Source organism: Chiloscyllium punctatum, chromosome 24 (genome assembly GCF_047496795.1).
Source record: "Chiloscyllium punctatum isolate Juve2018m chromosome 24, sChiPun1.3, whole genome shotgun sequence".
Taxonomy (NCBI): domain Eukaryota; kingdom Metazoa; phylum Chordata; class Chondrichthyes; order Orectolobiformes; family Hemiscylliidae; genus Chiloscyllium; species Chiloscyllium punctatum.
In genome coordinates, this window is record NC_092762.1 from 20,107,055 (window position 1) to 20,132,222 (window position 25,168).

Below are 25,168 nucleotides of genomic sequence, written 5' to 3' on the forward strand. Positions count from 1 at the left end.
CTGGCCTCTTACCCGCCCTCGAACTCTTCGTATCCAACTGCTGCAACGACATTGACCACCTCAACCTGTCCACCCCTCTCACCCACCCAAACCTCTCACCCTCACAACACGTAGCCCTCCACTCCCTCCGCTCCAACCCCAACCTCACCATCAAACCGGGAGAAAGTGAGGACTGCAGATGCTGGAGATCAGAGCTGAAAAAATGTGTTGCTGGAAAAGTGCAGCAGGTCAGGCAAGCCTGAAGAAGGGCTTATGCCCGAAACGTGGATTCTCCTGATACTTCGATGCTGCCTGACCTGCTGCGCTTTTCCAGCAACACATTTTTAAGCTCACCATCAAACCGGCAGACAAGGGAGGCGCAGTGGTAGTTTGGCGCACCAATCTTTACACCGCTGAAGCTAGACACCAACTCGCGGACACCTACTGCCCCCGTGACCATGACCCCATCTCACACCACCAAACCACCATCCCCCAGACCATCCATAACCTCATCACCTCAGGAGATCTCCTATCCACTGCCTCCAACCTCAGTCCCACAACCCCGCACCGCCCGTTTCTACCTCCTGCCCAAAATCCACAAACCTGATTGCCCCGGCCGACCCATTGTCTCAGCCTGGTCCTGCCACACCAAACTCATCTGTGCATACCTCGACACTGTCCTGTTCCCCTTAGTCCAAGAACTCCCCACCGACGTTTGGGACACCACCCACGCCCTCCACCTCCTCCATGATTTTCAGTTCCCCGGCCCCCAACGCCTTATCTTCACCATGGACATCCAGTCCCTGTACTCCTCCATCGCCCATCACGAAGGCCTCAAAGCCCTCTGCTTCTTCCTCTCCTGCCGACCCAACCAGTATCCTCAGTCACCCTCCTTCAACTGACTGAACTGGTCCTCACTCTGAACAACTTTTCTTTCCAATCCTCCCACTTCCTCCAAACCAAAGGAGTAGCCATGGGCACCCACATGGGCCCCAGCTATGCCTGCCTCTTCGTCAGATATGTGGAACAGTCCATCTTCCGCAGCTACACTGGCACCACCACCTACCTTTTCCTCCGCTACATCGATGATTGTATCGGTGCTACCTCATGCTCCCACGAGGAGGTTAAACAGTTCATCCACTTTACTAACACCTTCCACCCCGACCTCAAATTTACCTGGACCGTCTCAGACTCCTCCCTCCCTTTCCTAGACCTCTCCATTTCTACCTCGGGCGACCGACTCAACACAGACATTTACTATAAACCAACCGACTCCCACAGCTCCCTAGATTTCACCTCCTCCCACCCTGCCCCCAGTAAAAATGCCATCCCATATTCCCAATTCCTTCACCTCCGCTGCATCTGCTCCCAGGAGGACCGATTCCAAGACCGAACAACCCAGATGGCCTCCTTCTTCAAAGACCGCAATTTCCCTTCAGACGTGGTTGACGATGCTCTCCACCGCATCTCCTCCTCTTCCCACTCCTCTGCCCTTGAACCCTGCCCCTCCAATCGCCACCAGGACAGAACCCCACTGGTCCTCACCTACCACCCCACCAACCTCCAGATACATCGTACCATCCTTCATCATTTCTGCCACCTCCAAACAGACCCCACCACCAAGGATATATTTCCCTCCCCATCCCTATCAGCGTTCCGGAAAAACCACTTCCTCCGCAACTGGGAGCAGCGGCCGAGTAAAAGCGAACCCGGGAGACTTTTCACCGCAGAGAGCGGCGCGAGCTGGACGGAAGTGAGGTTGGAGCGCAGAGCTGGTCGGGAAGGTAAGTGATTAGTATTTGAGTGGGTGTGTTCTCGACCCCAGGCCCTACTTCGTAGGGCCTCCCTTCCACCCTCCTCCTCTAACCTAACTTTAAAGTCCACAGGTAAGCGACTCAGTGTTATTGACTCAGTGTTCTTGTTTTGGAGACAAAGTGTACAGTCATGGCAGCGCAGGCGGTGGAATGTTCCTCCTGCAGGATGTTTGAGGTAGGGGTGACCACCGATACTCCTGCCGACTTCGTCTGCAGGAAATGCAGTCAGATCCTGCTCCTCACCGAACGAGTTAGGGAACTGGAACTGAAGTTGGATGAACTGAGGATTATTCGAGAGGCTGAGAGGGTGATTGATAGAAGCTACAGGGACATAGTTACGCCGGAGAACAGAGGTAGCTGGGTAACAGTTAGAGGTGGGAAGGGGAAGAAGCAGGCAGTGCAGGGTTCCCCTAAATAATAAGTATACAGCTTTGGAAACTGTTGGGGGCGACAGCCTTGCAGGTGTAAGCTGCAGTGAAGGGGTCTGTGGCGTGAGGTCTGCCTCTGAGACTCAGAAGGGAAAGGGGGAGAGGAGGAGACCGCTAGTTATAGGAGACTCTCTAGTTAGAGGGACGGACAGGCGGTTCTGTGGACATGAGCGAGACTCTCGGATGGTTTGTTGCCTCCCGGGTGCCAGGGTCCGAGACGTCTCGGACCGTGTCTTCAGAATCCTTAAGGGGGAGGGTGTGCAGCCAGAAGTCGTGGTACACATTGGCACCAACGACAGGTAGGAAGAGGGGTGGGGAGGTCATTCAAGAGCTCAGGGAGTTAGGCTGGAAGCTAAAAGCTAGGACAGACAGAGTCGTCATCTCTGGGTTGTTGCCAGTGCCACGTGACAGTGAGGCAAGGAATAGGGAGAGAGTGCAGTTGAACACGTGGCTGCAAGGATGGTGTAGGAGGGAGGGCTTCAAGTATTTGGACAATTGGACTGCATTCTGGGGAAGGTGGGACCTGTACAAACAGGACGGCTTGCACCTGAACCAGAAGGGCACCAATATCCTGGGGGGTAGGTTTGCTAGCACTCTTCGGGGGGGGTTTAAACTAATTTGGCAGGGGGATGGGATACGGACTTGTAGTGTCCAGCAAGGAAGCTAGCTGTGTGTCAGAATGTCCAAGACTGTAGGGAGGCTGTGGAGAGGTAGCACTGACAGGGAATACTTGCGGACACAGAGATGGGCTCAAGTGCATATACTTCAACGCAAGGAGTATCAGAAATAAGGTGGGTGAACTTAAGGCGTGGATCGGTACCTGGGACTACGATGTTGTGGCCATCACGGAAACGTGGATAGATGAGGGACAGAAATGGCTGTTGGAGGTTCCTGGTTACAGATGTTTCAGTAAGATTAGGGAGGGTGGTAAAAAAGGAGGGGGGGTGGCATTGCTCATTAGAAATGGTATAACGGCTGCAGAAAGGCAGTTCGAGGGCGATCTGCCTTTGGGGGTAGTATGGGCTGAAGTCAGAAATAGGAAAGGTGCAGTCACCTTGTTGGATGTTTACTATAGGCCTCCCAATAGCAGCAGAGATGTGGAGAAACAGGTTGGGAAACAGATTTTGGAAAGGTGCAGAAGCGACTTCAACTTCCCAAATATTGATTAGAAGCTCTTTAGATCGAGTAGATTGGATGGGGCGGTGTTTGTGCAGTGTGTCCAGGAAGCTTTTCTAACTCAATATGTAGATTGTCCAACCAGAGGGGAGGCCATGGTACTCGGTAATGAACCGGGACAAGTGATGGGCTTGTTAGTGGGTGAACATTTTGGTGATGGTGACCACAATTCTGTGACTTTCACCTTGGTTATGGAGTGGGATAGGTGCGCACTACAAGGTAGATTTTACAATTGGGGGAAGGGAAATTACGATGCTGTAAGACAGGATTTGAGGAGCATAAGTTGGGAGCATAGGCTGTCAGGGAAGGATGTGGTGGAAATGTGGAACTTTTTCAAGGAGCAGATACGACGTGTCCTTGATATGTATGTACCTATCAGGCAGGAAAGAGATGGTCATGTGAGGAAGCCTTGGTTGACGAGGGAGGTTGAATGTCTAGTAAAGAGGAAGAAGGAGGCTTACATAAGGTTGAGGAAACAGGGTTCAGACAGAGCAGTGGAGGGATACAGGATAGCCAGAAGGGACCTGAAGAAAGGGATTAGGAGAGCTAAGAGAGGGCATGAAAAATCCTTGGCGGGTAGGATCAAGGATAACCCCAAGGCATTTTATGCGTATGTGAGAAACCTGAGAATGACGAGAACGAGGGTAGGTCCGATCAAGGACAGTAGTGGGAGATTGTGTATTGAGTCGGAAGAGATAGGAGAGGTCTTGTACAAGTACTTCTCTTCAGTATTTACGAACGAGAGGGACCGTATTGTTGAAGAGGAGAGTGTGAAACAGACTGGTAAGCTAGAAGAGATACTTGTTAGGAAGGAAGATGTGTTGGGCATTTTGAACAACTTGAGGATAGACAAGTCCCCCGGGCCTGACGGGATATATCCTAGGATTATGTGGGAAGCAAGAGAGGAAATTGCAGTACCGTTGGCAATGATCTTCTCGTCTTCACTGGCAACTGGGGTGGTACCAGGGGACTGGAGAGTAGCGAATGTTGTGCCCCTGTTCAAAAAAGGGAATTGGGATAACCCCGGGAATTACAGACCAGTTAGTCTTACTTCTGTGGTAGGCAAAGTAATGGAAAGGGTACAGAGGAATAGGATTTATGAGTATCTGGAAAGACACTGCTTGATTAGGGACAGCCAGCACGGATTTGTGAAGGGTAGGTCTTGCCTTACAAGTCTTATTGAATTCTTCGAGGAGGTGACCAAGCATGTGGATGAGGGTAGAGCAGTGGATGTAGTGTACATGGATTTTAGTAAGGCATTTGATAAGGTTCCCCATGGTAGGCTTATGTGGAAAGTCAGGAGGCATGGGATAGAGGGAAATTTGGCCAATTGGATAGAAAAGTGGCTAACCGGTCGAAGTCAGAGAGTGGTGGTAGATGGTAAATATTCAGCCTGGAGCCCAGTTACAAGTGGAGGTCCGCAGGGATCAGTTCTGGGTCCTCTGCTGTTTGTAATTTTTATTAATGACCTGGATGAGGGAGTCGAAGGGTGTGTCAGTAAATTCGCAGATGATACGAAGATAGATGGAGTTGTGGACAGTGAGGAGGGCATTTGTCGTTTGCAAAGGGACTTAGATATGATGCAGAGCTGGGCTGAGGAGTGGCAGATGGAGTTCAACCCTGCCAAGTGTGAGGTTGTCCATTTTGGAAGAGCAAATAAGAATGCGGAATATAAGGTTAATGATAGGGTTCTTAGTCAGGTGGAGGAACAGAGGGATCTTGGGGTCTATGTACATAGATCTTTGAAAGTTGCCACTCAGGTGGATAGAGTTTGCAAGAAGGCCTATGGTGTATTATCGTTCATTAGCAGAGGGATTGAATTCAAGAGTTGTGAAGTGATGTTGCAGCTGTACAGGACTTTGGTTAGGCCACATTTGGAGTACTGTGTGCAGTTCTGGTCACCTCACTTTAGGAAAGATGTGGAAGCTTTAGAGAGGGTGCAGAGAAGATTTACCAGGATGTTACCTGGAATGGAGAATAGGTCATACGAGGATAGGTTGAGAGTTCTCGGCCTTTTCTCGTTGGAACGGCGAAGGATGAGGGGTGACTTGATAGAGGTTTATAAGATGATCAGAGGAATAGATAGAGTAGACAGTCAGAAACTTTTTCCCCGGGTACAACAGAGTGTTACAAGGGGACATAAATTTAAGGTGAAAGGTGGAAGGTATAGGGGGTTGTCAGGGGAAGGTTCTTTAGATTAGATTAGATTAGATTAGATTACTTACAGTGTGGAAACAGGCCCTTCGGCCCAACAAGTCCACACCGCCCCGCCGAAGCATAACCCACCCATACCCCGACATCTATATATATATCTACCCCTTACCTAACACTACGGACAATTTAGCATGGCCAATTTACCTGACCTGCACATCTTTGGAGTGTGGGAGGAAACCGGAGCACCCGGAGGAAACCCACACAGACACGGGGAGTACGTGCAAACTCCACACAGTCAGTCGCCTGAGGCGGGAATTGAACCCGGGTCTCTGGCGCTGTGAGGCAGCAGTGCTAACCACTGTGCCACCGTGCCGCCCAGAGAGTGGTGGGGGCATGGAATGCGCTGCCCGTGGGAGTGGTAGAGTCAGAATCATTGGCGACCTTTAAGTGGTATTTCGATAGGTACATGGATGGGTGCTTAATCTAGGATAGAAGTTTGGCACAACATCGTGGGCCGAAGGGCCTGTTCTGTGCTGTATTGTTCTATGTTCTATGTTCTATGTTTAACTCCCACGTCAGATCCACACCCCCCACCAACCCAACCTCCACTCCCAGCACCTTCCCCTGCAAATGCAAGAAATGCAAAACTTGCGCCCACCTCCCCCCTCACTTCCTTCCAAGGCCCCAAGGGATCCTTCCATATTCATCACAAATTCACCTGCACCTCCACGTACATCATTTACTGCATCCGCTGCACCCGATGTGGCCTCCTATACATCGGAACGTTTCAGAGAACACCTCTGGGACACCCGCAACAACCAACCCAACTGCCCCATGGCTGAACACTTTAATTCCCCCTCCCACTCCACCAAGGACATTCAGGTCCTTGGCCTCCTCCATCACCAGACCATGGCAACACGATGCCTGGAGGAAGAGCGCCTCATCTTCTGCCTAGGAACCCTCCAACCACAAGGGATGAATGCAGATTTCTCCAGCTTTCTGATTTCCCCTCACCCCCACCTTATCCCAATCCCAACCCTCGGACTCAGCACCGCCTTTTTGACCTGCAATCTTCTTCCCGACCTCTCCGCCCCCACCCCTTCTCCGGCCTATCACCCTCACCTTAACCTCCTTCCACCTATTGCATTCCCAACGCCCCTCCCCCAAGTCCCTCCTCCCTACCTTTTATCTTAGCCTGCTTGGCACACCCTCCTCATTCCTGAAGAAGGGCTTATGCCCGAAACGTCGATTCTTCTGCTCCTTGGATGCTGCCTGACCTGCTGCACTTTTCCAGCAACACATTTTTCAGCTCTGATCTCCAGTATCTGCAGTCCTCACATTCTCCATATCTCACTTTATATAAACATAGATAATAGGAGCCTGAGGCGACTGTTTGATCCCTTGAGCCATGATTCAATATGATCATGGCTGATCATTGAGCTCAATACATTAAATCCACCCTTCCCCAATGTCCCTTGAACCACATGATCTATATCTATTTCCTTCTTTAAAACACACTGTTTGGCCTCAACTGCTTTCTGTGGTGTGAATTCCACAGGCTCACCACTCTCTGGGTGAAGACACTTCTCCTCATCTCAGCTCTAAAAGATTTACCCCTAAACCTTAAACTGTGTCCCATGGCTCTCGACACGCCCCCATCAGGAATATCCTTCTTACATTTAACCTGGCTGGCCCCAGCAGAATTTTATAGGTTTCTATGTGATCCCTCATTCTAAATTCCGATGAATACAATCCTTACCTCAATCTCTCCTCATGTGTCAATCCTGTCATCTCAGGATTCAATCTGGTAAATCTTCACTGCACTCCCTCGATCGCAAGAACATTCTTTCCCAAACAAGGATACCAAAACTGCACCCGGTATTTCAGATGTGGCCTCACCAATGCCCTGTTTAATCACAGTGAGACATGTTATTCCTTTCCTCTTGCTATGAATGCCAACATGTAGTTAGCCTTCTTCACTGCCTACTGCACCAACACACTTCCTTTCAGTGACTCATACACAAAAACACCCTTCTCCCAATTTACAGCCATTAAAATAACCTGCCTTTCTGGTTTTGTTACCAAAGTGGAAAACTTCACATTTATCCACACAAAATTGTATCTATCACGCAAATTGCCCACTAACGCAGCCAATCCAATTAGCTTTACATCCTCCTCAAAGCTGACCATTTAACATACCTTTGTGTTATCTGCAAATTTTGATACATTACATTTTGATCTGTTATCTGCATTGTTGGTATATCTTGTGAATAGCTGGGGTCCCAGTCCCAATCTCTGCAGTACTCCAGTCATTAGTCATCACAAAACATTGATCTAATCCTCCCTCACTCACATACAGAATGGCAGATGTTAGTCTGATTTTCAAAACTGACTGTATGGAGATTCAATTAGCAATTGTGATTCACCAAATTATAAAAGCACAGAAACAGGCCAGTTGGCCCATTGTGTCCAAGCTTTCTGACCATGTGCCATTCTTTTACATTGTTTATCATCAATTAATCATCTAGTGCCCTTGATTGACTCTGCCAAAACCACTGTTCCATGCAATGTCTTCCAGATCTAATTACTCGCTGAGTGAAGTTTCTTTCTCACATCCATTTCCTTCTCTTGCAATGTATTTGCAATCGACCCTCTTATTCTCAATGCTTCTACTACTGGGAGGGATTTGGTTGAGCCCAGTTGTCTGGGTCAATGGTTTGCAGAGCAGTGTGATGTCAACAGTGGGTTTAATACCCATTGCCAGTTTCAGGTTCCCATGAAGGGCTTTCCTTCTCAACCTCTTCCCTTGCCTGAGGTTTGCTGACCCTCAGATTAAACCATCACCACTTGATTCTCTCTTGAATGAGGAAGCAGCCCCTTATGGTCTGGTAAGACTATGGCACCATGACATACTAGTCAGCATGGCGTCACATTATCTACTCTGGGTAGGCTGTGCATGATTTTGAAAACTTCTTTCAAATCTTCCGCCAGCCTTCTCCAATCTAACTTTCTGACTGAAATTTCTTACTGCTGGAGCCATTCATGTGAAGGTGGTTTCTCCAAACCCCCCAGTTTCTGCTCCTTCTCTTCAGCTGAAAGTAAATTAACCCAAGAACAGTCTCATGGTCCATTCTGGTGCCTGGGTCTCTTCACTCTGATAAACTAACTCCAGTTAAACACCAAGAAGAATGAAGCCGCTGTTACCAGTCCCTGCTCCAATTTTCATTCCTGATCTACTGCCTCGATCCCTCTCTCCTGTAACTCATTGTGATTCACAACTTGGTGCTGCATTTGATTCTGAGAGGAGTTGCTGATCTCAGACCAAAGAGAAAAGAACGTAGAAAAATACAGCACAGGAACAGGCCCTTCAGCCCTCCAAGCCTGCACCGATCTAGATCTTCTACCTAAACTTGTCACCTATTTTTTAAGGATCTGTATCCTCCTGCCCCTTGCCCATTCATGTATCTGTCTGGATACATCTTAAATGACGCTATCGTGCCTGACTCTACCAGCTCTGCTGGCAATTTGGTTCCAGGAACCCACCACCTTCTGTGTAAAGAACTTTCCACTGGTATTTCCCTTAAATGTTTCCACTCTTACCTTGAACTTGTGACCTCTATTAATTGAAACCCCCACTCTGGGAAAAAGCTTCTTGCTATCTACCATGTCCATACCTCTCATGATTTTGTAGATCTCAATCAGGTGCCCCCTCAACATTCATCTTTCCAATGGAAATAATCCTAATCTACTCAACCTGTCTTCACAGCTAGCGTCCTCCATACTAGGCAGCATCCCAGTCAATCTCCTCTGCACCCTCTCCAAAGCATCCACATCCTTTCAGTAATGTGGCAAACAGAACTGTATGCTGTACTCTAAATGTGGCCAAACCAAAGTCTAATACAACTCTAACACGACCTGCCAACTCTTGTACTCAATACCCTGTCTGATGAAGGAAAGCATGCCGTGTGCCTTCTCGACCACTCTACTGATCTACGTTGCCACCTTCAGGATACAATGGACCTGAACTCCCAGATCTCTCTGTATATCAATTTTCCCCTGGACTTTTCCATTTATCGCTCTTGAACTGTATCTTCCAAAATGCATCACCTCACATTTTCCCAGATTGAACTCCATCTGCCATTTTTCTGCTCAATTCTCCAATCTATCTACATTCTGCTGCAATCTCTGACCGTCCCCTTCAGTATTTGCTACTCCACCAATCTTAGTGTCATCTGCAAACTTGCTAATCAGACCATCTACACTTTCTTCCAGATCATTTATGTTCACCATTAACAGCAGTAGTCCCAGCACAGAGCCTTGTGGAACACCACTGGTCACTGTTCTCCATTTTGAGAAACATGTTTCCACTACTACTCTTTGTCTCCTGTTGCCCAGCCAGTTCTCTATTCATCAGGTTAGTATACCCTGGACCCCATGTGACTTCACTTTCTCCATCAGCCTACCGTGGGTAGCCTTATCAAATACCTTACTGAAGTCAATGTCTTTGACATCTGCAGCCACTTAAATCAAATTTGTCACTTTCTCAATGAACTCTATTATACTGGTAAGACATGACCTTCTTTGCACAAAACCATGTTGCCTATCATTCATCAACCCATTTTCTTTCAAATGCATCCTATCCCTCAGTACCTTCTCCAGCAGCTTACTTATCACTGACGTCAGGCTCACCAGTCAATAATTATCTGGATTATTCTTGCTACCCTTCTTAAAAAAGGGGACAACATTAGCAATTATCCAGTCCTCCAGTACCTAACACATGTTCAAGGATGCTGCATAGATATCTGTTAATGCTCAGCTATTTCCTCTTTCCTCTTTCCTATTTCCTCTTTCACTTCAGTAACCTGGGATAGACCCCATCCAGACCTGGGGACTTTTCCGCCTTAATGCCTTTTAGAATACCCAACATTTCCTCTCTCCTTATGCTGACTTGACCTCGAGTAATCAAACATCTATGCCAAACCTAAACATCCATCATGTCCCTCTCCTCGGTGAATACTGATGCAAAGTACTCATTAAGAATCTTACTCATTTTCTCTCACTCCACACATATCTTTCCTGCTTTGCCCTTGAGTAGGCCAACCCTTTCTCTTGTTACTCTCTTGATTGTTATATATGAATAAAATGCTTTGGGATTTTCCTTAACCTTGTTTGCTAAAGCTATTTCATGAGTTCTTTTAGCCCTCTTAATTCCGTGTTTCAGATTGGTCCTCCTTTCCCAATATTCTTCCAAAGCTTTGTCTGTCTTCAGTCGTCTAGACCTTATGTATGTTTCCTTTTTTCTCTTAGCTAGACTCACAATTTCCCCTGTCATCCATAGTTCCCTAATCATGCCGTTTTTAATCCCTTGTTTTCACAGGGATATGTCTGCCATGCACTCCAATCAATCTTTCTTTAAAATCCTGCCGCATATCAAATGTGGATTTACCCTCAAACAGCTGTTCCCAAGCTACATTCCCCAGCTCCTGTCGAATTTTGGTACAGTTGGCCTTCCCCAAATTTAGTTTTCTTCACTCTTGTCTTTGTCCATGAGTATTTTAAAACTCACAGAACTGTGATCAGTATTCCCTAAGTAATCCCCTATTGGAATTTCAACCACCTGGTTGAGCTTATTCCCCAACACCAGGTCCAGTATGGCCTCTTCCCAAGGTGGACTATTTACATACAGCTCTAAAAAAGCCCTGCTGGATGTTTGTACCGACACAGGGGAAACCTTTCTGTTAATTTAAACCAGACGCATAGAGAATCTCACCTCATGCCGTAATCTGTTACATTTCTGCTGCCCGAATTTCTGATGGACAGGTACCTTTCAAAGAGCTATGCTGCAGGCAGTTGTTGGTGCTTGGCTGCTGTTTGCAATACTCGATTTTATATACCCTAAGGCATCTGACCAGCTCATTGCTTTGATGTCATCCAAAACTGTAAAATACAAACTCAATTGGATTTTGGTATCTGGGGCAGAATTTGAACTGAATTTGAATTTGTTGTGTACAATGGCAATGCAGCTCCAGCTATTTCTTGCACAACCAAATGTTACATTTTTGAATTTTTCAGCACACTTTGTGCCAGCCAGAAGTTTCAGCTCCCTGAAAGGTACAGTACACGTCTCCAACTTCATAACAATGCTCTTTACAAACTCTGCTACATCTAAACCTCGAACACTAATTAAATGCCAGTCAATATTGGGAAAAGTTAAAATCTCCTATCACCACCACCATATTGCTCCTACATCTTTCTATAATCTGTTTCCATATTTGTAACTCTATCTCACCCTCGCTGTTGGGAGGCCTATCGTACAGCCCCAACATTGTTACCCCACCATTCCTGTTTCTGAGCTCTGCCCAATTGCCTCACTGCACGGGTTCTGCATACTGCTCTCCTTCAACACAGCTGTGACATTTTCTCTGATGTTTCATGCAACTCTTTCTTTTACTCCCCTCTCTGTCCTGCCTGAATATCCTGGGATAGTTGCCAATCTTGCCCTTTCCTCAACCAAGTCTCAGTAATAGCAATAACATCATATCCCCAGGAACTAATCCAAGCCCGAAGTTCATCTGTGCATTCTTTCATTTCTACTCTGTCTAGTACATGGCACTGGTAGCAATCCTGAGATTACTACCTCTTAGGTTCTACTTTTTAACTTGGCTCCTAACTCCCAAAATTCTGCTGGCGGGACCTCATTTGATTTTTTTATCTATATCATTGATGCCTATATGCACCACTAAGGATCTGAAACCTGAATACAGGCTGAAGTAACTGGTTGTTGTCAGGGGAAACCACGTAACAGAGGCTCTTAATGACTTCAGCTTCAAGAGGGCTTCTCGATGCAAACATGGCAAAATGTCTCTGAGGCTGCAAACTGACAATTCTACTAAAGCTGCATAAAAAGACTTTTCAGTTACTAATTGCTAATTCTGCAAGAGCTGCATAACCGACTAACCACAGTCTAGTCAATAGAGATAAGCAGACAATGCACCCTTTAAAACACAGAAATAACTTGACAAGATAAGACATTACTGGCCATTCTGAGAGACTTTCAGATGCAGGTGCAATGGCTCGATTAGTGAGATAAGGGTGGCCTGAGAGTTGGAAAATAAAGTTAGTTCCCAGGAAATATCATTGGACTAAATAGCTGTCAAATAAAGCAGTATCGTGTATTAATTGGTAATTGTTTGAATGTACTATACAATGTTGGCCTGTACCCTTCCTTAAGAAAGGCATAAAAATGTCTTTGGTTTAAGAATGTGTGCAGGCCCTCCGAGGAACGTGGAACTGCATAATCTCTGTATTTCTGGATACTCTGTGCCTGGCCATATGAAAAATAAAGAGTGAAGTCTAAACAGCCAGACTGATTGTGAATGTTTATTGACAGATCATGGAACCGAGAGGCTCAGCTGGGGGTCCAGATCTTCATCTGGTGCTGTGACTCGGACTCGGTATGGATGGATTGTGAGAAGCGTTGTAAGAGCCTTGAGTCCTCTAGTATTGAGTGCAGAGGAATCGGCCGGCCAGACGTGAGTATTCTCTCCGTTTGGTTTTTCTAACATTCAAATCGCGGTTGACTCAACCCCTCACTGTCTATCGTATAAGTCCAGCACGAAAAGGATCGGTCTGGTAAGAATTTATTGTGAAAAAAAGGACTCCATTAACAGGTCAGGGACCTGCTGATCGGGCATCCAAAATAAAGTTGGGACTCTTAAAAAAGGAGTCAGAGACTCCCAGTAACAAGTTGGGGACCTGCAAATGGGGATCCGAAGTAGAGTCAGGGACTCTGATAAAAAGGAGTCAGGGAGTATTTCAATGAGGAAGTATTTCAAATGAGTTGGGGACTCAGATTGGGTCGAATTGATGTTATCTGAATTGAGTTCCAAACTGTTCTGTGAAAGACGAGATAAGCAAGTATTGTGATACATTGTAACAAGACTGCTGGTGGTTTTGGAAAGGTGAGAAGAGTTTGTGAAAGTCATTAGTTTTGTTGTTTGTTGTCGGGTTGTTGAATAGTGAAGGCCTTAAATTGGGACTATAAAAGGAAGGTTGTTTTAATATGGGTAATAATATAGATAAGACAGAAGATCTGTCTTCGTCATTGGTGAAACTATGTGAAAAGTATCCAGATAAGTCTGAAAGCCTGCAAACACTTTCAGGCCCTTAAATAAGACATTGGGTGATGAGCAGTGGCCACTGAACAGCCCTAAAGGTCCTCAATTGGTTAAATCAACCCAACAACTGATTTGTCGCTGAAACCTAGGCTCAGAAATGAAAGAATTGATTGGATTGTGGCAGCTACTGGATACTGCCACCAAATTTGGAATTGAATTGAATAATAATCATATCATGAAATCAACCGACATCCTCAAAAATGAACGTTCTCGTGTCAAACGTCAACAGAAACAAAAATAAAAGTCACCGTTGACTGATAAACAAAAAGAACTGTGCAGTTTGATGGTTGGCCTTGATTTGGGTGAGGGAGACAACAAAAATTCAGATTTCAATGATTGGTGTTCCTAAATGCATCTTGCACCACCACCTCCCTATCCCCACCTAACCCACAAGCGAATCTTAAATCAACCCCAGCTATTCCAGCCCCTGCCGCATCAACAAGTCAAGCACCCCCTGCCCGAACCCCTTTCGCACAGATTATTCAACCTCCTGTTTACCAAACTGTTATTGCATCTAATTCACAAATCCCTGTTGTTCCCCTGCCACTGGCCCCTGTCATTCTCCCACCTGGACTCACCCTTGCTATCGCCGCATCTTCTCATGCTCCTCAGATTCCCATTAGTTCGGCAGCTGCAGCTCATCCTCGGACATATGCTGCTGCTGTAGCTATGCCTCTCCCTCTGGCCCCTTCTCAGTTTATCGACTCTGTTGCTTGGAATACTTGCAGTCAACTAAAGTCGAGATCTCACCAGTCTTCTGAAAAGTCTTACCATGTCTTGCCACAACTCGTCCAGTGATCAGAAACCTCGCTGAGTTCCTTTTCTGAGGATTTGGGAGATGACATGCTTGCTCTGGGCTTGTTCCCCAGGAGACAACTGCCAAATCCACAGGCTAGCATTGCTGGTCAAAACTCCACTATCCCTGAATGGAATTAGGTCCATTCTCTCTGTAATGCTCCGGACCGCCACAAGGCTCCCAACAGTTCGTTGATTTCCCTAGCACGACAATTAAAGTTTATGACAGCACTGCACAAGAGCTGGGCAGAGAAGTGGCAGATGGAGTTTAATTCAGATAAATGCGAGGTGCTGCATTTTGGGAAAGCAAATCTTAACAGGACTTATACACTTAATGGTAAGGTCCTAGGGAGTGTTGCTGAACAAAGAGACCTTGGAGTGTAGGTTCATAGCTTCTTGAAAGTGGAGTCGCAGGTAGATCGGATAGTGAAGAATGCGTTTGGTATGCTTTTCTTTATTGGTCAGAGTATTGAGTACAGGAGTTGGGAGGTCATGTTGCGGCTGTACAGGATATTGGTTAGGACACTTGGAATATTGTGTGCAATTCTGGTCTGCTGCCTATTGGAAAGTTGTTGTGAAACTTTTCTGAGGACTTGGGAGATGGACTTGGGAAAAGTCTTTTCCCTGAGGTGGGGGAGTCCAGAACTAGAGGGCGAGAGGGGAAAGATATAAAAGAGACCTAAGGGGCAACGTTTTCACGCAGAGGGTGGTACATGTATGGAATGAGCTGCCAGAGGACGTGGTGGAGGCTGGTACAATTGCAACATTTAAGAGGCATTTGGATGGGCATATGAATAGGAAGGGTTTGGAGGGTTATGGGCCGGTAGCTAGCAGGTGGGACTAGATTAGGTTGGGATATCTGGTCGGCATGGACAGGTTGGACCGAAGGGTCTGTTTCCATGCTGCACATCTCTATGACTCTATGACCTTTGGGCCCTTATTCAACAGATCCTTATCTGCAATGAATATGCCTGTTCCACTGAACGCATTGGTTAAAATGATTTTGCTGCCCTCGCCAACGTCATGGTTCAGGGTCAGCAGCGACAGGATGATATCCTTGCTGCTGCATCCACCATACTGATGAAACCTATTGACCTACTCATATCCTCGAACCTCACTCTAAACGTTAGGAGTCTGCTGAATACTTTGCTGAATGCTTCAGAGAATGTTATGAATCCTATTCTGGGGATCGAGTTTTGAATTTCCATGTTGTCAATGCTAAATATAACTCTATGTTATTGAACTGTCGGCCACCCTCTGTCACCTTTGCAGTCAAGGCAAATAACCTGGACTGGGTCGACACTAATCCCAATCAACTCCACTGTTCCATTAATGCTTTGTGGCAACATCAGAGTAAAGACAAGGCATCGACTCACGTGAAGTCGAAATTTGTTGTCCACGAAGAGACTTCTCAATAACTACCTATGCGTTGTAGTATTAGTCCTTCACCCTTTCGAGGCCATGGACGTGGCTGGGGGTCCCTCCCAGACAACTCCCTCAGAGCCGTTTTAATCATGGTGACCCATATCACTGTGCTTGTGCCTGCCGACATGTGGCTGTTTCAATTGTGGCCAACCTTTTCATTGGGTTTCTAATTGTTCCAAAGGGGCAACAAGGGGGAGCCAAGGAGGTAGATATGGAAATTACCCCCAGGACCCTTACGATGAGGGAAGCTCCCGAGCAATAATCACCCTTTGATGCAAGCGAGAGGCAGAGGATGACTCACTAATTTTTCACAAAAAACCCCTTTTCCCAATGACTAAGTGACTTTCCTTTGAAGTCTGTGTCTTGCAAGCAGGAACCTACAGTCTTACTTAAAGTTGAAAATAGAAGGTATCCCTTTCTGATTGACACAGGAGCCCCAATGTCCTCAGTGAAATCTGACAAGAACTCTCCAATCTCTAAGAAGACCCAAATATTATCTAGCTTTCGTGGAGAAACCCATCGTTATCCAGTTTCTGATCCAGTTCCTGTCTATTTCCAAGGCTATTCCCTGGATCACCGCCTTGTGATTACTGCCACATTATCCTGAAATCTAATGGGATGAGATCTCCTGTGTGCCTTTCAAGTCAAATTTGCCTGTTCCCCTGCTGGTGTCCAATTTGATTCTGACTCAGGTGAATGCCAACTGGACATGTCCACTAAACCCCAATGGTGGTCACTTGACCCCCAAAGCTCTGGAAGTCATGTCACCCTTGCTTACAATCGGACAGTCCAAGACCAATCCCTTGAAGATTTTTTTCAGGGATTTCATTGGTACTGAATGGACTATACCAATTCTGGCCAGATGGTGAAGCAAATTATGTTCAAATACCCACTCACCTATGGAAACAGTCCCTCACATCACCCGGAAGGTCAATCCGCCTCATCACACTAAAGACCTGGGCTCTTTGATCCACCGTGCAATCACCAGGGCTGATCCACACTGCTATCATCTGCAAACACTCCAAGGAGGGATAACTATCCTCTACTATCCAAATCCTACCTCTTACCGGACCACACTCCTGCACCATGAAAGTCGGGATGTCCTTGATTGTGTCCACCCTGATGTATGGGCTGAAACATCATCTCATGTTAGACGGACGGACCGCTCTAAAACCAAATGTTACTCTACCATCCATCTGCCAATGCCCGCTGAAACAACAGGCAATACCGAGCCTCACTGCTGTAACTGATGACTTTCTCCACCAAGGCATCCTGGTCCCTTGCCAATCACCCTGTAACATTCCAATTACGGCTGTCCCAAAACCTGGCAAGCCAGACCAGTATAGACTGGTTCAAGACTTAAGAGCTCCCAACACTTCATGCCCTGGTTCCAAATCTAGCCTCGGTACCATCAGACACTACATTTTTCACTGCTGTTGACCTGCAACATGCTTTTTTCTCTCTGCCTCCTCACGAAGACAGTCAGTACCTATTTGCCTTTACTTTTAATGGCCAGCAGTTGATGTGGACTTGACTACCTCTAGCTTCATACATTCTCCAACCCTTTTCTCTCAGGCCTTATGGAAACAATTTCGGTCTGTCACCCTAACAGGTGGGTTGCACTGATCCAATATGTCAATGACCTCCTTGTTGCCAGTCTGAATGAAGAATCTAACCGCTCTGATGTCATCCTCCTCCTCAACTATCTGAAATGTCTGGGACATGTTGTCTCTCCCAAAAAGGTCTCAATTGCACAACGCCAAGTAAAGTTTCTAGGTTTCATCTTGTCAGCTGACTCACGCTCTCTTGAACAGAGCCGCATCACTACTATTGTCAACTTCCCGGTCCCGACAACTGCGAAACAGGTACGCCAGTGGCTGGGCATGATCAACTTCTGCTGACAATGGATCCGTAACACTGCCCTCCTTGTTAAGATGTTGACGCCTTTTACTTCCTATGAAGATACCTTCGAGCTCTCCTCAGAGGCAAAGCAAGATTTCGACGCTCCAGCTTTGGGAAAGCCCCTCTATGACACACCTTTCCAACTTCACTGCACTATTCTGGATGACTGCACTTCCTCAGTTCTCACTCAGCTACATGGAGATCGACACCACCCGGTTGCCTATTTCTCCACTAAACTTGACTCTGTTGCCTTAGGACATCCCCATTGTACTCAGATCCTTACCGCTATTTATCTTTGTTTGCAGTCCGCAGAAAACCTCACACTTCAGCAGGACATTGTCGTCTTCAGTTCTTATGCAGCGATCAATCTGTTGGGACAATTGTAACTCAATATTTGACTGCTGCTCGCCAAAACCGTGATGAGGTTTACCTCCTCAACCCCCAGCTGACCTTTAAGTACTGTACCATCATTAATCCTGCCGATTTCCTTGCGCATCCCCCATCACTTTTATCCACTCCAGATCATGACTGTTTTCTCCTCATCAATGAGGAAATCCAAATTCATCCAGATCTTTCCAACAGCCCTATTCCAGACCCTGACATCAATATGTTCACTGATGGTCGTTCTTCTGCTGACCATGCAGGTACTCACCTCTCAGGCTATGTGATAGTTGATTACCATGGTTCTGTCCTGGAATCAGCTTCTTTTGAGACTCCCTTTTCTGCCCAACAAGCTGAACTTTTTGCCCTGATTCATGCCTGTGTCCTCGGGACAGGCCTTCGTGTTAACATTTATACTGTCTCCCACTATACCTTCAGGGTTGTGCATGATTTTGGTCAGCTCTGGAAGAATCGTGGGCTTTTGATATCTTCAGTTCCTCCCATTTCTCACCACCAGCTCTTCTCAGAGCTTTTAACCACACTTCTGCTCCCAAAGTAGGCTTCTGTTATCAAATGTGCTGCCTATACCACTGGCCAATCCCCTGTCGACACTGGGAATTGTGCTGCTGATGAAGTCGCAAAAGGTGCCTCTTGTGGCTATCTTAGGATTGTGCTTAAAATGATGAGCCAGACTGAAAGCTCTGACAAGGGTGAGTCGAACTCTGACAAACTGATGCCAATCATTTAAAATGATGTTAGCTTACAGGGGGATGCCTCTGTCTCTGAAAAGCTGTTGTGGTCCAAGGCTGTTATTGTAATCTTGTTACTAAACTCTGGACCACTCCGGCTGGTCATATTCGTATATCTGATGCTGTTGCCTTATGGGTCATTAACTGTCTCCACAATGCTACTCATTGTGGTGCTCACTCGACATCTGACCTCCTCTTGACCATCTGGTGGCACTCTCGTCTCCAGCAGATGGCCCAAAGTGTCAGTGCTCGATGCCTCCTCTGCCAAGAACACAACCTGGGTAAGGGTGTGCCTTGCCCACTGGGCAGATACCCCTCCCTGAAGGACCCTTCCAAACTCTTCAACTTGACTTTATTGAGTTGCAAAGGTGTCAGCACCATAACTACGTTTTGGTTATTGTTGATGCTTTTTTTCTAGATGGGTTGAACCTTACCTCACCTCCCACACTGCTGCCAAAACCTTTGTAAATATTTTGCTCAAAGAGATTATTCCTCACTTTGGTATTCCTTTTTGCCAGTCCTCTGACAATGGCCCCCATTTTATTGGTAATATTAATGAGGAATTATGCCCTCATTTTGGGATCCACCTCCAACTTCATTGTGCTGATTGCCCACAGGCTGCAGGGCGATAAAAATTGACTTCTGAGACAGGTCTTTTCTGGGTGAGGTTATTGTCTCTGGTACCGTTCCACCAAGGATGCACTCCTGTGGGTAAAATCCGCTTGTCCCCAGCCAAAACCATCTACAGTCAAGCTTTCTGCACACCTTGGAATGATGCCTCCTCCCCTATTAACTTCCATCACATGACTGAGGACATGTCCTCATTTGTTCCTTCCTTGACTAAACTTTTGTGAGGTCTTCACTCCCAAGTCTGTGCTGCCCATGAAAAGCTCCCCTCCCTCAGCAGTGTTCCGACCTGTTGAACCAGGCTCCTTTGTTCTCATCAAGAGTTGGACACTTGGAGGCTGCGGTGGGAGGGGCCCTTCCAGGTTCCTCCTCACCACCCCGATTGCTGTTAAGGTCACCGGACGCTCCGCCTAGGTTCATCTCCATCATTGCAAGGTCATCGCACGAGCCCCTTCCAAGGGGGGAGATGATGGAGATGGACACAATGGGGAACTGAGAGAGGAACCAGAGTCAAACCAGACCAAAGGAGATGTATGACAGTCTCGTCCCCTCCGCAGCTGCTTTGAGGGCAGCGTGCGGTGTGGCAGAGAGTCCAGGCGTGCACAAAGGATCTCACAGGCAGAGCCCTTCTCACCACCAGCCAAGCCATGTCTTGGTGCTTGTTGGAAAGTTCTGATGATGAGGCATTCTACCAAATGATTTTGACAGTCTGCCCAGAGAACCTCTCAAAAGGATCTGTCCTCTCCTTTTCCTGAAGGGTCTCAAGGTCACTATATGCTGACCACTTCCTGATGGACTTTTGGTCAAAGGTGTTTTTCTTCATTAATTCCTCTATGAAGGATAGGTGACAGGGAATGGTCCAACTACTCGGAGCGTTCCGCGGCAGCGAGGTCAGGCCCATCCTTTGCAATACCGGGGACAGGTAGAACCTCAGTATGTAGTGACAATTTGTGCTTGCGTACCGGGGATCCACACACAGTCTGATGCAGCGACGCACAAATGTGGCCATCAAGGTGACGGTGGCATTTGGTGTATTGTTTTCCCACCGTTGCCCAGAGCTTTGTACATCGAGTCCCTTCGGACCCTGGCCATCTTTGATCTCCATATAAAATGAAAGATGGCGCGAGTGATTGCGACTGCACAGGGAATAGGCCAGATCTGCGCCACATATAACAACACTGACAGTGCCTCACACCTGATGGTTTTTCCCCGCGATGGAGAGTGACCATAGCTTCCATCTGCCCGGTTTCTCCCTCACTTTCTTGATATGCTCCCCCCAAGACTTGGCACATGCTCCAGCCCCTCCGAACCAAATACCCAGCACCTTCAGGTGGTCAGTCCTGACAGTGAAGGGGATGAAGGATTGGTTGGCCCAGTTCCTGAAGAGCATGGCTTCACAATTGCCTCGGTTGACCTTGGCCCCCGAGGCATATTTGAACTGGTCACATATGCACAAGGGTCTGTGCATGGACAGAAAACAGCAACTTCATCCATGTACAGGGTGGCCTTAACTTGCAGACCCCCGCTGACAGGAATAGTCACCCCTCTCAGGCTCGCATCCTTCCTGATGGACTCGGCAAATGGCTCTATACAGCACACAAACAAGGCAGGAGGGAGAGGGCAGCCCTGCCTGACTCCGGATCTGACTGGGAAGCTATCTGATTCCCACCCATTGATGGAGACTGCACTGACAATGTTGGTGTAGAGCAGTCTGATCCAATTACAGGTTCCCTCCCCAAAGCTCATTTTGGAGAGAACATCTCTCATATACGTATGTGATATCCTGTCAAAGGCTTTCTCCTGGTCCAGGCTGATGAGGCAGGGATCCAACCCTCTGCCCTGCACATAGGCGATCGTATCCCTGAGGAGTGTGAGACTCCCAGATATCTTCCTGGCCGGTACAGCACAGGTTTGGTCAAGGTGGATCACCAGTCCCAGAGCAGACCTGACCCGGTTGGCGATGACCTTTGCCAAGATTTTGTAGTCTGCATTCAATCGTGAGATTAGTCTCCAATTTCTGATTTCCTCCCTCTCCCCCTTTCGCTTGTTGATGAGGGTGATGATGCCTTTCCTCATGGATTCACTCATGGTACCTGCCCGAAGCATACTGACATACACCTCCAGCATGTCCTGGCCAATCAAGTCCCACAGAGCGGAATAGAGCTTGACCGGTAAGCCGTCGCTTCCGGGAGTTTTATTCTTTTCGAAGGACTCGAGGGCCTTGGTCAGCTCGTCCAGAGATAATGGCTGGTACAGCCTCTCCCGTGTTTTGTCGTCTAAGACCTCCACGATAAAGGACAGGAACGACTGGGAGGCTGCACTTCGAGTCATACAGACTGGTATAGAAGGATTTGCTGATCCTTATGACGTCAGCCTGAGATGACGTTATCGAGCCATTTTCTTCCTTCAGGCTGCTGAGCACGGAGCTCTCTTTGTGCACCTTCTGGAAGAAGAAACGTGAGCACATCTCGTCCTGCTCCACCGAGCGGACCCTGGACCGGAAGATTATCTTGGAGGCCTCTGAGGCAAAGAGCGAGGCTTGCTGGCCCTTCACTTCCTGGACATCAACCCCGTTGACCATTGCAGAAATCATTTTTGGTAACATTCCATGCATCGAAGGAATCCGTCTCTTGGCACACAAGGACATCATTGTGGCGTAAATGGTACACAATCTCTGGCTGCTCTGAATCTCACAGATAAACAGTCCCTTTTTGAGCACGAATGCCGGCGATGATGAGTCCACATAACAGGGTAAGCTTGATCTTCATCATATTGGTCATTTCTGGATCAAGGATTAGGATATCTAAAACAGAAGAAGAATTCCCAATCAAAACATGCAGGTCTGCCAGCGCCTCAGCTAAATATATGCATTGTAAATGTACAGACCTGTATATATGAATGATTACTCGATCTCTGTATACAAAGAAATGGAATGTTTATGTATGCATGACCAGTTGTACAGATCATCAAAATAGTTTGTATGAATAAAGTATATTTTTGAAATAAAAAAACTCAAGAAGATCAGACAGTTCATTTACAGAACAAGTCTCAATGGTCTTTACCCTGTCGAGGTGCTTTGTGCCAGTTTGATTTCAGTTGTGCTATTGCTGGTCCTGGTAAGCCTTGCCTTTATTCAAACGGGTCTAAATCAGCACATCGCAAAAGACAAAAGGGGGAAATGACATCCCCCTCAGCTTGACTACAACCAGCTCAGGAACTAAACAGCAAAATAAGACATTATCTAAACAGCTTCCAGACTGAAGGAATACACTCCTCAGATGATCTGAGGATCATCACAATAGCATCATCGCTCCTGCAGCCCCGAGGGCATCCACAGTGCCCTCAGGTACTGAAGCCCCACAAAGCCTCCCTAGACTGAGTGACACCCAGATACCTGACAAGAATACGCACCACCCTGCAGGCCATTGGAACCAGGATACTGGACATTAGCACCTGCTCTCACAGAGGAACGGAACCTCCTGTTACAGTTATTACCTGATTGCTCCGACCGACCAGCCGATTGTATTCCATTAAATGTAATTTAATTCATCTTGTCTTGTAATTAACACTGCACTACTGTAACACTTCTGTAACACTATAAAAACTGTATCTGCAGCTTGGGGAAGAGAATCCTTGACTGGGCAAAGTGTCTGTTTCATATCAGTCTGGTCAATTTCTCTTTCCCACAATATCGAGAAATAAACTAGTGTTCGTCAATTTCACAAGATCGGTGTGTGGCCTCTATTTGTAATTGGACGATTCTCCGACAATGTCCTATATTGCAGCAAGTGGCTCAGAGTCAAAATGTCATTTGCAGAGGCTGTGATTTTACATTTTCTTCCTCATTCTCTGTCCCGCTGTGTCCATTTCCTTCTGTCTGACCTCCCTCAGTCTTGGGTCTTCCTCCCCTTCTCTCTCAGCAAAGTGAGGACTGCAGATGATGGAGATTAGAGTCCAGATTAGAGTGATGCTGTGAATGCACAGCCAGTTCGGCAGCATCCGAGGAGCAGGCAAATCAATGCTTCCGGCAGGAGCCCTTCATCCTGATTTCCCTCTTCCTCGGATGCTCCCTTTCTCTCTGTCCATCGTCTGGCCGTTTCTTTCTCTCTTCATTTCTCTCTATCTCTCTCTCTTCCTTTCTGCCTCTCCATCACAATTCCTCTGTCTGGCATCTTCACCTCCCCCCCACCCTCACCTCCCCCATCAAACTCTCCAGACCGTCCGATCATTATAAACCGTCAATGCTGTCATGTTTCAGGTCAGGTTTACAAAATGTCAGGAGCTCCAACATTTCAGAGACAGAGGTTTAAATCGGAGACAGTTTGATTTTCATTTGTGGGACTTGGGCGGTCACTGGCTGGCTAACATTGATTGCCCATCCCTATTTGCCCTTGAGAAAGTGGTGGTGAGATGCCATCTTGGATCACTGCAGTCCCCATGCTATGAGTTGACCCACCATGCCTGGAGGGAGGGAATTCCAAGATTGTTACCCAACAATTGTGAAGGACTGGCGGTATATTTCCAAGTCAGGGTGTGAGTGGCTTGGAGGGGAACTTGAAGGTGGTGATGTTCCCAAGTACCTGCTGCCCTTGTCCTTCTAGATGGATGTGGTCGTGGATTTGGAAGGTGCTGTCGAAGGATCTTTGGTGAATTTCTGCAGTGCATCTTGTAGATAGCACACACTGCTGCCACTGGGCGCTGGTGTTGGAGGGATTGAATGTTTGTAGATGTGGTGCCAAATCAAGTGGGTTGCTTTGTCCTGGATGGTGTCAAGCTTCTTGAGTATTGTTGGACCTTTGACCACTCACTTAATCCATCTTGTCCCTTTGGAAACTTTCAAAGTGCTTGCACAGTTAGCTCTGCCACTCACCTTCATGTCATCCGCAAACATTGACGCTAAATGTCGTCCCCAACTCCAAATCATCTCTGTAAATTGTGAATAATTGTGGTCCTAATGGTAATCGCTGAGGCAAACACTCGTCTCTGATGAACAACTGGAAATGCACTCATTTATCCCCACTCTTTGCTTCCTGTCAGTTAACCTCTCCTGTATCCATGCTAATACATGGCCTGGATGTTTAGTTTGAAAAAAAAATTTTCATTTCTCTCTCAATCCTTCCACCTCCTGTTCCCGGGGAGATTTGATTTGGGAACTGAAATACGGGATAATGCAGAGACAGAGAGAGAGAGACAATTATTATAAACTGTCCCATCTCCTGTCATTCATTTACACACAAGCACACACTCCCGAGGGAGAACAATTGTGGGGTTCAGGCAGTCTCTGGGGTTTGTACCACAAGGGGGTGAGCTCTGGGGGGTAGAGGGTGTGGGAAGACAGAGGGGCAAAAAGGGAGCTGCTGCACAATCTGATCCCACAGATTTCACTACCTCCCTCTCTCTCTGCCTCCATATTCCCAGCTGCCTGTCCCTCACACAGCTTTCGATAAATTCTCCTCTCTGCTATATCCTTCACATCTACCCCTGCCCACTCTCTCACCCTGTCCACAGGTTTTTCAGGAACTGATCTTCCATTCAGTATTTCCGATCTTTGGCCTTTCCCA

The 25,168-nt window shown here is 47.1% G+C and overlaps 1 long non-coding RNA gene across 1 annotated transcript; it reads left to right on the top strand.

Moving 5' to 3' along the window:
- Positions 1-1,659: 1,659 nt before the first annotated feature.
- LOC140494376 (uncharacterized) lies at positions 1,660-22,488 on the top strand. Its single transcript, XR_011963940.1, has 3 exons — positions 1,660-1,763; positions 12,942-13,083; positions 22,018-22,488. It is a non-coding gene; the product is annotated as an uncharacterized lncRNA (long non-coding RNA).
- Positions 22,489-25,168: the final 2,680 nt, after the last annotated feature.